Source organism: Pteropus vampyrus, unplaced genomic scaffold (genome assembly GCF_000151845.1).
Source record: "Pteropus vampyrus isolate Shadow unplaced genomic scaffold, Pvam_2.0 Scaffold166, whole genome shotgun sequence".
Taxonomy (NCBI): domain Eukaryota; kingdom Metazoa; phylum Chordata; class Mammalia; order Chiroptera; family Pteropodidae; genus Pteropus; species Pteropus vampyrus.
The window spans coordinates 1,446,260-1,460,852 of record NW_011888947.1 but is presented as its reverse complement, the minus strand read 5'-3'; positions in this window follow the sequence as shown (position 1 = coordinate 1,460,852).

Below are 14,593 nucleotides of genomic sequence, written 5' to 3'. Positions count from 1 at the left end.
TCAGAGGGGTAAACATCAATTTATCTAAAAACTATAGGACAATGTTTTATTTTCCAACAATGAAAGATGCTTTCAGTACACATATAGGTGTAAAATCACCAGAGGTGTCATTTCCAGTAAGCTGTGTCATCCTCTGTCTTCAACACAACACCAGGAAAGGACACCTATGTATCACCTATGTGAGTGACATAGCACTACATACCCTAAGAAGCAGCTTCTCTTTATCTTCACTGTGACATGTTCAAGCTCTATTTTTAAACAAGATAACTGAAGCTTAGAAGGCCAAGTTAATTTTCCAAAGTAGGGTAATCACATGGGCTTCCTAGATCCCTGAGCAAACTTGGTAATAATCTGTTGACCAAAACTGAATGAATGATAAATCCCCAAACAATCTTAAAACGAACCAACAAATAGAATGAAAAACATGAGGTGGAAAGTTAATTGATTATAATTTATATATCCTCTTATAATTTACATTACATTGTGTAGATTTTATAACTTTTTAAAAACTTATTTTGATCCTAACAAATAAAAAAATATTAGCGTGTGTGTGTGCGCGCACATGCACACTCACACACAGAAATCACTTCTTGACTCAACACACACTTGGCTGAACTCATTGGTCCAGGCAGCACTCAGAATTTGAAACATCCTATCTGCACCAGGATTGACCCAGTAATCGAAACAGAACACTAAGCCTCATTAACAAGTTTGGACCTGCAATGTGTCTATTGAAAAAAAAATATGCCCACTTATCAGGAGATGGAATTTCCTCAAGGAACACGAGCATCATGTTGGAGGCGTGACTGACTCCAGAAACACCATGCTTGGTGATAGGGTCAGTGTTCTGGGGCTGATACGACAGATGACCACAGACTGGGGGCTTAAAACAACATAAATTTATTCTCTCACAGTTTGGAGGCCAGAAGTCCAAAATCCGGGTGTTGGCAGGGCCGCCGACCTCTGAAGCCTCCAGGGGAGGATCCTTCCTGCCTCTTTCAGCTCCCGACGGCCCCCGGTGTTCCTTGGCTTGTGGCTGCATCACTCTAATCTCTGCCTCCACATCACCTGGCCTCTCCTCTGTGCCTGTGTCTTCTCCTCATCTGTCTCTTACAAGCACATGTATCCTTGGATTTAGCACCCGCCCTGATCCAGGATGACCTCATCGAGATCCTTAACTTAATGACATCTGTGAAGACCCTGTTTCCAAATGAGGTCACATTCACGGATTCTGGGGGTTGGGATGTGGACAGCTCTTTCGGGGGGACAATTTTCAACCCACTGCAGTGACCACAGCCAGATGAAACTTACTCCCCCCAAAAAGAGATTCCTCATGAGAGTGGGTCCTCCGAGGGCGGCGAGTTCACGTGGCTATTCCCGCCCACACTGCTTTAGCGTCACATCACTCACGGTAGAAGCGTGAGAGTGTTTGAAGGAACACAGAGATGAGTGGCTAATGCAAGCCTCACAGCATTCCGTGGTGACTTTGACCAGGTTCAGGTTTCCAGACGACTGCAGCCCTTGACTCCATGCCGTGCCCTCGGTGAAATCGCTAGAACAGCACCAGTCTAGCTGGCACCCCCTGTGCGATTCCATATCACAGAGGGACCTGCAGGGTCCCAGGGGCACTGAGTGGAAAGGAAGCCTGGGCACCACCAAGTCCAACCTCCCTGTCACATGAGAAAACCGGAGCCGGGCAGGGGCAAGGATTTTCCCAGGTCACCCAGTCAGTAGCAAGGTGGATCTAGACGCCCCTCCTCCATCATGTTCATAATAATCATCACCATCATCATCATCATCGTCGTCGTCGTCGTCGTCGTCATCATCCTTGATCAGGGCAGCACCTGTGGATTCACCCTCTTCCCGCCTAGCACTGTGCTCAGCATCCCACACCCATCATCTATTTAACCTCTCCACAACTCATTGCTTTCCCCACTGTCCTTACCTCCATTTTACAGGTGGCACAGCTGAGATTTAGAGAGGTGAAATCACTTCTCAAAGGTCTCACTTCTCACAGAGAGTAGTGAAGCCAGGATTTTAATTTAACTTGTTCTGACTCCAGAAGCAGTGCTCCAAGCCGGGGGTGGGCAAATGTCAGTTCTCAGGTCCTATCGAGCCCATTGCCCAAGACCGCAACCAGAGATCATGTTCACACCACCAAAACCAGGAGATTTCTCGGGAGAATACATAACGTTTAATTGGAATACAACCACACCCATTTTTTAATGTACTTTCAACAGCTGCCTTCCTGCTTCAGCAGCAAAGTTGAGTAATTTGACAGAGACAGTACGATTTGCAAAGCCTAAAATATTTACTCTGGCCCTTTAAAAAGATGCCTAGCCTGACCTATACCACTCACATCATATACTATATTGTACTATAATACATTTTGTTAAATTATATTAGTCCTATATCATATCTTAGTCACTATATATGCTGCCATTCATATCAAAGACTTAAAAGCTTTGCATCTATGATTTCTCAGTCCCTTTTTACATTTGATTCTCAAGTAAAATCCATCGATAATTAATTTACAAGGAACTAAGCACTCCCTAAAGATGATGGCCTTCTCCTTGGTTCTATTTCCACAGGTATATTTTCTAAATGAATTATCCCCCAAAGTGACCAAGTTAGAAAGAGGAGGAGGAGAGGAAAAAGAAATGAAAAGACCAACAACTGAACTGCCCACAACATCTCAAGGTCCATCATCAATGCTGATTTTCTACCTATGTTGGTAATTTTATGCCAAAAAGTGACTCTTCTACTTCAATAACGCATCTCCCAAACCCCAACAGGAAATGACATTACAAAAGCCGGAAAGGACATCAGACACGCTGGCTTGGCAGCCACATGTACATGTGAAATTACTGTCAGAGTTCAAAGGAAGGGCTGAGAGGTGGGGGCGCTGGCAGCAGCATCACCCGTAATGCTTTCACCTCATGGGATGAGGCACAATGACAGCCCGCTCTGACCCGGCCACCAGCTTCCTGACGCCCACACCGATCTGGCAGCGGGCCTGGGAGGCTGGGTTTGGGTGGGCTGCTCAGCTCCCAGGATGTTACCTGCCCCCACACACACTACCCCAGCTCACCTGACTTACAGGGCAAACAACCTTTCCAGGTGCAGGCAGTGTGGACCATTGACTATTTCCAAGACTGGCTTGCACTCTAAAGCCGGTTTATTTTGAGCACTCTCTCTGTCCCCTGTCCCATGCTAAGTATGAAAACATTGTCTCATGTGTCTTCTGTGGCCTGTCGAAGTAGAAGCTATTATGACGTCCCATCTACGGATAGGGAAACTGAGATGAATCAACGTTACTTGATGTGACCAGCATCACAAAATCAGGGGAAGAACCATGATTCAAACCTAGAGATTCTATCAATCATAACCACCAGGCTTCCTTGCCTCAATCTAGAAGACTTCTTGGGAAATGCAGCCACCCAAGCTCAGGCAAGGTTAGACCTGAGGGTGTGAGGGGCTTGCCTATGTGGGTAAGACAAGTCATCGAGCCCCCACTTGGCTATGGATTTTGCATCAACTTTCATGGCAAGAGGGGTCAGAGAATGTGGCAGCAACTGGGCTAAGGCTCCTCTAGCCAAACAGGTGACTGGGTTTGTCCACCTGACTCCTTAAACTCCCTGGTGAACTCCTACTCATCCTTCAAAACCCAGCTTATATATTCCTTCCACCAAGAAGCTCTCCTTGTTCCATAAATAGAGTTGATCAATTCTTCATTCATGCTCCTGGGGTGCATGTGCAGATGCCTTCATGATGCTTTGCAAGTATGTGTCTCACCATCCCCACCCCCAGCATGATGAGTTCATCAAGGACAGAAACTGTGTTTCATGCACTTAAGGATCGTCAGCTTATATTAACAGGAACAACCAGCATTGATTGAGTACATACTAGGTGCTGGGTATTCCTCTAAATGAGCTATATGCATTAATCCTGAAAATAACCCCAGGAGATGGGTCTGATATTATCCCCATGGCTAGGCTCAGAAGCCAAACTAATGGATTTGAATCCTGGCTCTGCCTGAATGAATTACTTAACCTCTCTGTGCTTCAGGGTTCTCATCTGTAAAATGGAGATGATCACAGTAGCTACCCAGTGGTATGCTAGAACTAACTTGTAGTGGTTAGTTTGCAGGTGCTAGCTGTTAAATTTTAATATAATTATAAATTTTTGCCATTATTAAAAATTAAATGAAGTACACAAAATTAAACTACATTAAAAACAAAAATAATAAATACTCGAAACTCATCACTTTCCAATTATTTTACTATATTTTTTCTATTATCTCTGCCCTTGGGTTATTTATGTCTATTGAATCACTATAGTGGAAATATACAACGATAGTGAGCTGTTGCACGTCTCCTGGATCCATGTCCAATGACCTCACATTAGTAGCTTAAAATCAGTCACAATGAGAATATTTACACCATGGAAATTGGCAGATGCTACAGATCAGTTTTTTCACCTCTGGAGAGCTGGTTATCAAGCATTTGCCAACACGCCACTATAACTACCTCGTAGTAAGCAGTTATATGCATTAGCCATTATTATTGTTACTGATGAAGAAACCACAGAGATTAAATAATCTACTGAAGGTATGGAAGATCTAAACGTGATTTCATTCATTGCAGCTCCAGAGCTGGCCCCTTACTCAACTAGAACTCAAGGCACATCACAGAGTAGGGACCAATAAATACTTGTTGGATGAATGAACAAACATTAAATTAATGGATCTCAAAACTGCTGGCCACAGAATTGCCTGGGGAACTTGGCTTTAACACAGATCCACAATGGCAACTTTTGTGCTGGGCTTCAGAATGTGCAAGTGTCTCAGATGTTCTAATTCTGGACCTGTCACTGTCTCACTCGGCAGCCTCTAACTCCAGCCTACTCCAGCCCTGTCTTCTGTGCCGGCCTGACCTACTCTGCAGCATGGCGGTGAGTGGTGGCTGGGAGAGGGGAAACGTACCGGGGCATGGAAAACCTGCACACAGGCCTGAGCAAGAGGGCGCTTGAAGACAGAACAGGCCTCATCCACCAGGGAGTGGCAGTGGTGCCTGGGGAGCGGAGAAGCTGAAAGTTACCTGTGGGCACATTTGTGTACACAAAACAGAGCATAACATGTGCACAGCACTTGGAAGTTTATAAGACGTGGCCATATCCCTTCTACTTTAGTCTCAGAATAACCCTATGAGATCAGCAGAGGAAATATACCTGTTTACAAACCAGGAAACTGAGGCTCTGAGAGGTACTGGCCTATGCTCATCACTGCTCAGACCTGGGACCTCTGGTTTTAAGCTGTGTTTTCCCTCAAAATTGGGTGTGAGGGAGAGGGGTGGAGAAGATGGGTCTGGGATCCTGACAACTCATTGTTTATGCATTATCTTAGCTCTGCCACTCATTAGCTGTGTGACCTTGGGCAAGTTTCTTAATTTCTCTCTGCCTTAGGTTTGCTCATCTGAAAAAAATACGAAAATGTATGGCAGCCTTCTCTTATGGTCATAACTAATTAATAGATGTAAAAATGCTTCTTATGATGTTACACCAAGTGGGTTTAATCATGTGAGAAACAGCAACCATAGTCACAGCTATAATGACATTGTCCCCTTCATATATTTTGTGGCATCTCATGGCTGGCTTTCTTCTTTGAAAGGCAGCATACTAATTTAAGGCAAGGATGGGAAGTGATCATGTCTTGGGCTGAAAGTCGAGGACCCTGGATTGGTCCACAGGCATGCCATAGGTGCATATTATGTGCAAATGCTCTGAAGGTCCCTCTGACTCAGTGGTCAGAGTCCCATGGACACCACAACTGACCGGCTTATAGCTTTGCTCAACTTTCTTATTCTCTCTAAATCTCTTCCCATTTATAAAATGTGATGAATAAGAAAATCAACCCTGTAGAGTTTTTGTGAGTATGGAATTTTAAAATAAGATTTTACCTATAAGGTATTTTAGCCAAGGGCAGGAGATCCCAACTCTGGCTATATGTTAGAATCATCTGGGAAGCTTTAAAAAAAAGTCACTGCATCAGACCCAAGACCGGCTGAATTAGAATTGGAACAATGATGGTGGTGGTAATGATGATAATGATGGCAGTGATGATGGTGATGATAATAATGGCAGTGATGATAGTGATGATAGTGATAATGGTCGTGATGATAATGATGCTGATGATGGTGATATAGTGATGATGACAGTAATGATGATAATGATGGTGATAGTGATGATGGTAAAAATGATGATGACAGTTATGATGGTTGTGATAGTGACAATGGTGGTGATAATAATGATGGTGATGGTGATAATGGTGATGATGATGATAGTGATGATGGTGGTGATGATGATAGTGATGATGGTGGTGATGATGATGATGACGGTGATAATGGTGATGATGATGATAGTGATGATGGTGGTGGTGATAATGATGCTGATGATGCCGATGGTAGTTATGTTGGTGGTGATGATGATGATGGTGATAATGGTAATGATGGTGGTGATAGTGATGATGATAATGAAAGTAATGATGATGATAGTGATGATAGTGACAATGATGATGGTGATGTGTGATGATGAGGATGGTGATGATGGTGATGATAGTAATGATGATGATGACAATAATGATGATGATGATGGTGGTGAAAATGGTGATAGTGATAGTGATGATGATGGTGATGCTGTTCTGTTCTACTGGCCTTGGATGTTCTTCCATAATATCTTCTCATGGCTCCTTTGCTCACGTCTGTACACCAATCAATGTTCCCCTCAAAGAGGCCTTCCTTGACCACCCCGTACAGACTGACACTCCCCGTTCTTCTGCACTCTCCACTCTGCTTTCCACTTCTTCATTACATGTGTCTCTAGCTCACATTATATCACACATGGATTTGTATACTTATTGGTTGACTGTCTCCCCACCGGATTATAAACCCCTGTGAAATGCAGATCACACCTCCAAGTTATTCTTCCTAACATGAAGGAACTTAGGTATTTATGCTCCCAGGGCATTAGGACTCAGCATGTAAGGTCTACCAATATGTAAGGCAGAGAAGGCTCTAATGAGCACAGGAAAATCCAGGCCGTCAGGTCTGGGTAGATTGAATTGTAAGGATTAGGGAGTTAGAAAAAGGATCACATTTTCTGCTCCAATATCTAAGCCTCAGTGTCCCTCTCTATAAATTGGGGATAATTATAGTACCTAACCCATGCTGTTTTGGGTGAGGAAAAACAGAATGTGCTTGTGAAGCACAAGAAATGGTAGCTATCACAACTACTACTGTGTTTATCCCTTGGATTTCTGGCACAGGGCTGGACATCTAAAGGCGGCAGTGTCTGTGTGAAGTCAGATCTGCAGAATTGAAGAGCGAGTCTTCTCAGTCGAGCAGAGCTGGGTTCAAATTCCAGCTCAGCTCCCGGCCATGTCACCTGGACCGGGTAGCCAAGCTCATCTAGCTTCAGTTTTCTCTTTTGTAAAATTGAGTGGATAAAACCACTTTGCCTGATAATTGGGAAAATTAAATGAGATGTTGAATAAGATCGCTTTGAACAGTAATATTTTTCAATCTCAGAGAGGTGATAAAAATCACTGTTGGGTGAAATTCCCTCTTTTTGTTTGACCACTAAACTGAGGATTTTATAGACTGGGCTGAAAAAGAAAGAAAGGAAAAGAAAAGGAAGCAGAAATACTAGAACAAGAGGAAGAGGGAAATGCAAACACACACATGCATGCCTGTGCACGTGCGCGCACGCGCACACACACACACACACACACACTCACTCAAACACAAAAAGGCCAACCAAAGGGACCCCGTTAGCATATAAACAAAAGGTGGGGGTAACCCCTGAAGCCTTTCCTCTGACAGCCAGTGGCGGCAGTGATGAATTTGTGAAGTTATCTAATTTTCCACTGTTTTAATTAGAGACTTGGGCTCTGAGGCCTTGCAGCTGGCGTCTTTGAGCTGCGTTCTATTGCCTGACAGAGAAAAATGTCTTCGCTAACGTCAGCCAAGCTCTGTGCCTGACCTGAGCGAGCAAAACTTCTGGGATTCATAAACTTGTGGTTTCTGGGCAGAGTGTCGTTTGAACCCGGCCTCTTCCTTATGGGCCCCCTTAGAACTAAGGTTAGGGGAGCTCGGGAGAAGGCAGAGACCAGGAAGTTTTTGGGGTTCCTGAGCCTAGTGCACATAAAATGGAGTCTCCTTGTGGCTTCTAATTGAGCCCAGCTTGGAGAGGCGAACGCACTACTTCCCTAAGACAATGCCTTTGATTGCAGACTGTGTTCTCTGAGTAATTTAATTTATTGCTCATCTTTTGCCAAGTGATCTTTTACAATGCGGCATTTGATGAACACACAGCTGGGGCAGAGGCTCTCTCCACCTCTCCTGGCTCTCTGGCTGCTGTCTTCCTTGTGACTCACTTTGAAAAGAGGCAGGATGGGAGGAGGAGGAAAGAGAAGGCCCTGGAGTCAGACACACTCACATTTTGCCTCCGCCCTTGGCCAGTGGGCACCCTCTTGGATGAAGATGGTTGGATAGGGAAGTAGTAAAGATTGAGAGGAAAAAAAGTTACTTAGAAAAAAGAAAAAGGCCCCTGTGAGATTCAAATTGCTTTTGGGTGAGGAAAATGCTTTAGATGTGTGATAAATGCTCAGCATTGCTGAGGCCACCCTACAGCAACAATGGAGTCCACCTTCTTCAGAGCGGATGGATGTGAACCCCCTGTCTCTGAAGTCATGATCGAAAGCAATTGTCAGGCAATACCTTTCACTGCCTTGCAGCATCCTGTCCATGGCTGGGGCCGACTTTCTCATCTACATCTCAGGGAAGAAGTCCTGCCTTATCCTGTATGCCCTGTACATACATGGTGGATGCTGGTGCAGTGACGGGAAGGAAATTACTGTGACACAGTGCCTATAGGAGGTAGGAGAGAGACAGCTGTGACTTGGTTTACTGGTTGACCATAAAAGAAGTTACCCCCAAATCATGAGTTCAGCGAGTGCTCAAAAGATACCTAACGGGGCAATTTGTTGACCTGGAAATAACTTAGCTTAGAATCATACACATAATAGAGTCTCAAAACATGAGTCAATTGCTAACTTGCTTATTCATTAAAAAACAAACAAAGAACAACAACAAAAAACGTAGCCCAGGTTGTGCACATCCTAAATGCTCAAATGATTATTGCAATTCGTCACTTTTTGAACACAAAAATTAAATGGATCAAACTGCTTTCAAGTAGTTTAACTGTGTCCCAGAACAAAGCTCAAGAATATTTAGAGGAATACAAAAATATCCAGCATCCATTCAGATTCATAATATCTGGTATCCAATACAAAATCTTCCAGTAAGCAAAGAATCGGGAAAATATAATCCGTAATGAGAAGAAAAATCAATCCATCAAAAATAACCAGAAATAAACAGATGACAGAATTAATACACAAAGACATTATTATAACTGTATAACTGGGGAGGGGATCTCCCCTGCTCCCACCTAGCCAAAATAATAATCCTGAGGGGAGAAGCTGGGAGACTTAGGGATGTTTGGGTTGGTCCCCTGGTCAGCAGGAACAGTGAAAAATGTTCTGGAAGGTCTGGGACGAAGGGAGAAGAAGATGGGTGAGGGAGGGACTGAAATACGCAACATGACCCTGACAAGCCCCAGTCTACATCTCAGCCTCAATCCTAGAATCCGCATCAAAAGACGAGTGTGGCAGGAAAACCCCAGCACTTTGTGTCAAGATGGTCTCAGGAGTCATGACCAGCTGACACCTATCTCCTGAGTGTCTTGAGTGGCTCAGCTGACCTCCCTGAACCTTGGTTTTCCTCATGGAGCTGAAACAGAACCCATGGCCCAGGGCATGGTGAGGGTGAAAAGTGTTTGCCCATGTGGAGCAGGTGGCTCGGTACCTGGTGCCTGCTGTGCCACTGTGTCACACACAGCCCCACCTTCACTCCAGGTGCTTACCACCCAGCATCACTATCATACAGCTTGGCAGGTACCAGAGCTGCCCGAGCAAACTTGCCCAGTCCTTCTCTCCAGCTCACTCTCAGTTCTAGGGTTCTGATGGTCCCTATACCTGGGGTGGCATTCAATTTATTCAACAATTGTCATGACATGGGCACTGGCCTCCTGGAGAACCCTGCTCTTCCAGGCATTGCAACCCAAACTTTAGGGTCAAGGTGTCCAAGATGGTGAGCCAGGGAAGCACTCAGAAAACTCAAGGCAGTGGCGATTTACCAACCAACGTGGAAATGTTTTAATATTTCAGCCATCAGCATAGCTGAACTAGTGCATGCCGGCTCTCAGCCCTGACTCCAGTGCATTTTCGTATTCTCTGCCTGACTCACCAATTTCCTCGTGAGGACCTTTTCTAACTCTTAGGCCATGTGTATGGTTGGGACTGGCCCCACCTCCAGCTCCATGTAAGCCATGAGTCAAGCTTGGGACACGGCGGGTAGCGGGGAGGCTTGGGGGTTTGCCGAGCTGGCAGGATGACTGGAGCTGCCAGTCATCATTTTTGCCACCACTTGGGAGGGACTGCGTGAGAATGAGTTTCTCCCAGAAGAAAGCAGAGATGAGGAAAGGAGAGAGGGACAGCTTGCCGATCACATCCAGCACCTGGATTCAGCCAGACCTGAAGCTGAACTGCCCCTCGACTTCTTAGGTAACTGAGCCAACCTTCTGTTTTTCAACTCATCCAGGTCGGGTTGGGCTTCCTGACGTTTGCAAGTAGCCAAGGCTGCTCTGACACAGCAACTCACTCCCTTCAGGCCCCCACGTGTCGGAGAAGTAATCAGGGAAGTTTCTGGAGGGTTAAACTCTGCTCGGTTTAAAGCCCACGCCTCCCTGTGGAAGCTCCTCAAGCTGGGATACTTTGTCTGATCCCATAAAACCTGGGGTGAGGGAACCGGTGATTCCGACATGCCCTTCCCTCATCCTCTTTCATTCAAGCCCATGTTTTTACAGTGTCCTGCAGGGGATCACGATAAAGTTGGCAGCTGGATCTGTGGGGAAATGTGAAAGCCTCGCCCCTTTCCAGTTAAATGCCTAATTAAAGTCAAGGGCCGAGGCCCATGGACTTCAGAACATTAACCATGTCCCTCAGTCGGGTGGGGGAGTTCATGTCGCCCCACTGGGAAAACACAGAACCCGTAGCTCTGGGGGCTGGGGCTCAGAGCGTGCCCTTCATCCCAGTGCCTGTTCTCATCCCCACGCTTCCCTCTCAGGTCTGGTTCACAGGCACTTTCTGCAGCGGGCATGGTACCTGCGGCATGGTAGGGATTGTCTGTGTGGTGAAGGAGGCCAACCATAGAGGCGAAGCAAAGCCAGTCTGCGAGGGTGCATGCTTCGGGTCTCTGCGGCACGCCCCCCCACCCCCACCCCCCCGCTCTTTCTGTATTCTTTTCTATCTTTCGATCTCCCTCTGCCCCTTTCCCTGTCTCCTACTCTTTCTGTCTTTCTTCCTCTCCCTCTGTGTCCTTGTCAACATCTGTTACTCGTCAGGGTGTCTGTTCATCTATCTGAACCTCTCTCAATCCCTGTCTTGTCTTTCCCTGTTATTTTCTCCCATTTGTCTTTCTCTCTCCACTCTCTGTCTCCCTCCCTCCCTCTCTCTCTCTCTCTCTCTCTGCGTCTCTCTCTGTCTCTTACTCTGTCTCAGTCTGTCTCTGTCTGTCTCTGTCTCTCTCTCTCTCTCTCCACCCCATCTCTCCCTTTGCCATCTCTCATTTTCTTCCTCCTGTCTCTGTCTCCCTCCCAACTTCCGCATTTCTTGTTCCCTTTGTACGTTTTTCAGTCTCATGATCAACCATGGCATGTGCCAGGAGAGGCTGAAGACCCCAACTCTTGGCTCCCTCCCATGCTGAGCCAATCTGGGCCCTAACGATGCAGCAGGCAACCAAGAGCTTCAGCCACTCTGTTCATCTTGGCAGACCCTGTACCAATTCTGGACAAAGCCTCAGTCCTGGGTGACTGTAAGTGCCCAGAGTGTTCAGGAAACTGAAGCCTGCAAATATATTGGAAGAACCCACTCCCATTGGCCCTTGGGCTGCCCTTCCAGATTCTTCCTGTCTCCTGGGCCTCTATCAGAGCCTTCACGCTTTCAACTCTGGAGGCTGAGCTGCTGCATGTTCCTCCTGGAGGGTGGACTGACTGTGGACCAGAGCCTGAAATCGCCAGATCCCAGTGTGACAGGGCTTAGTAACTGCATTCGTTTCTTAGGGCTGCCATAAGAAAGTAACATAAACCGGGCAGCTTGAGGCAACAGAGATGTGTTCTTTCTCAGTTCTGGAGGCCAGAAGTCTGAAATCTAGGTGTCGGCTCCAGGGGAAGATTTGTTCCATGCCTTTCTCTGAGCTTCTGGCAATCTTTGGCGTTCCTTGGCTTGTAGACACATCACTCCAGTCTCGGCTCTGTCGTCACTTGGCTGTCTTCCCTCTGTATGTCTGTCTTTGTGTCTCTTCTCTTCTTTTAAGGACACCAGTCATATAGGATTAAGGGCCCACATACTCCAATATGACCTCATCTTACCTAATCATATCTGCAACAACCTTTTTTCCAAATAAGGTCACATGCCCAGGAAGCATGTGAACTTGGGGGGTTGATGGACACTATCCAGTAACTAAAGGTAGCATGTGTGGTGGGGGCTGGACAAGGGTGATTGGAACACCACTCTACAACATTGAGAAGATTACTTAGCATCCCTGAGCCTCAGCCTTTGTCCCTGAGTGCCAGCCCTCGACAAGCACAAATGCAAAGCAACAAGTGATCCTCATTACGCAACTTTGCAAAGGACCTAAGATGTGCCAAGCAGCCCGTTAGGTCCTGATGCTCTCATAACCCCCTCCCTTCAGCTGGCCATAACTTCTCAGTGCCATTTGCCCATCTGCTGTTGGGTAGAAGGTGTCCCGTGTGAGATAATATTGGAGGGTCCCAAAAATGCTTTGGACCTTGACAGTAGCTGATGCTCATTCTTCAGCCCCAGATGCAACTTCCTTGTGAGGACCCAGGACATGGAGCTGAGCCCTAAGAGGAGATGGGGCAGTAGGGTAGGAGGAGGGTGTTCTGAGTCCAGGTGTCTGCGAGGAGGTGCACCAGGAGCGGGAGTCTAGGGAGTCCAGACCCATCGTTTACTCACAGCTTGGATTTGAACAAGTGGTTGAAGCCAATGGAGCCTCTGTTTACTGTTTTGTAAAATGGCATCATCATTCTAAGTCAGAGACAGTCAAAGGAATTGAATGAGTTAATAAACTGTGAGGAGGACAAGATGTACTAACCAGTCAGTATTCCACCTTACTTCTCTCTCCTCTGCCAGCAATGTTCTTAAATCCTACGTGTACATGAGACAGAGAAAGAGAAAGAGAGAAACCAGCCAGAGAGGCCAACCTGATCCAAATTTTAAAATCTGGGAGAAAGGGTGCAAGACAGCTGGGGAAGAAAAAACATGTTGGCTGGGGTGATGCCATGCTTGGGGGTCTATGAGAAATGCCAAAGAGAATTAGAAATTGGAGGAAAATATTTTATGAGACGTGCCACTATCGAGGATGAATTGGCGTCCATGTGATGGATTTAAAAAGACACGTGTAAAGCCAGGGCCAACTAACTACAGCCAAATTCAGCCCTCCATTTGCTTTTGTAAATAAAGCTTTATTGGAACAGTCACCCTCATTTATTTAACAGCTGTCTCTGTCTGCTTTAGCGTTACAATGGTTCAATCGGGTTCAGTAGTTGTGGCAGAGACTACGCAGCCCACAAACCCGAAAATATTTCCTCTCTGACCCTTTACAGAACGGTCAGCTGACCTCTGAAATCAAAGTTAGAATTCCTTCTTCTGGATCACTCTCTGCAGCTAAACAATGCTTCCTGGAGGGCTAGTTCATGCAGAAACCAAGCCACATGCAATGTTGGGTGAAGTGTGTAAACCACTTAGCCTGCATGGCATATGTGCTCAACAAATAATAAGTTGTATCTGAAGACTTTTTGTATAGAAAAAAAGAAACAGAGCGACAAGGAAAATAATAGCAAGGACAAACGAGGAGGGAAGGGAGGTGCCGGGATGGAAGCGATGGCCCTTAAAGGTGTGGTTTGAAACACGGGTCGGGTGGCAGCAAGGTAGGCAGAAGTCGCAAGACCTACTCTCCTCATCCTGCTGCATGATGTTTTAATGGTTCATTTATCGTGTTTTCCTCTTAATATTTGTTTAGTTATTTTAATCTAGTCTCCAGTGCTCCACTGGAGCAGGTCCTAAAGAGAGCCGGAGTCTGCAGCCCCTCCTGGAAGCAGTTTTCACCGGGTGGCAGCAGGTTGCTACAGCCTCAGACGGGAGAATGCGGGAGCCTGACTGGGACAGGAGCTCAGGGGTAGGCATTTCACACCGATGCCCAGTGTCGTACGGGAGCAAGAGAGGCAGCCACCAGCGGCTTGAGGGAGTTCGGGAAGACTTCCTGGAGGATGGGGCTTTCGATCTGGGCCTTGAGGATTGAGCAGCAGTTTATGCTGGCATGAAGGGCATATCTGGCAGCTGAGGCCAGCTGAACCCCTCCTCCTGACCTGTCCCTTCTATGACTGGGGGACAGGAATG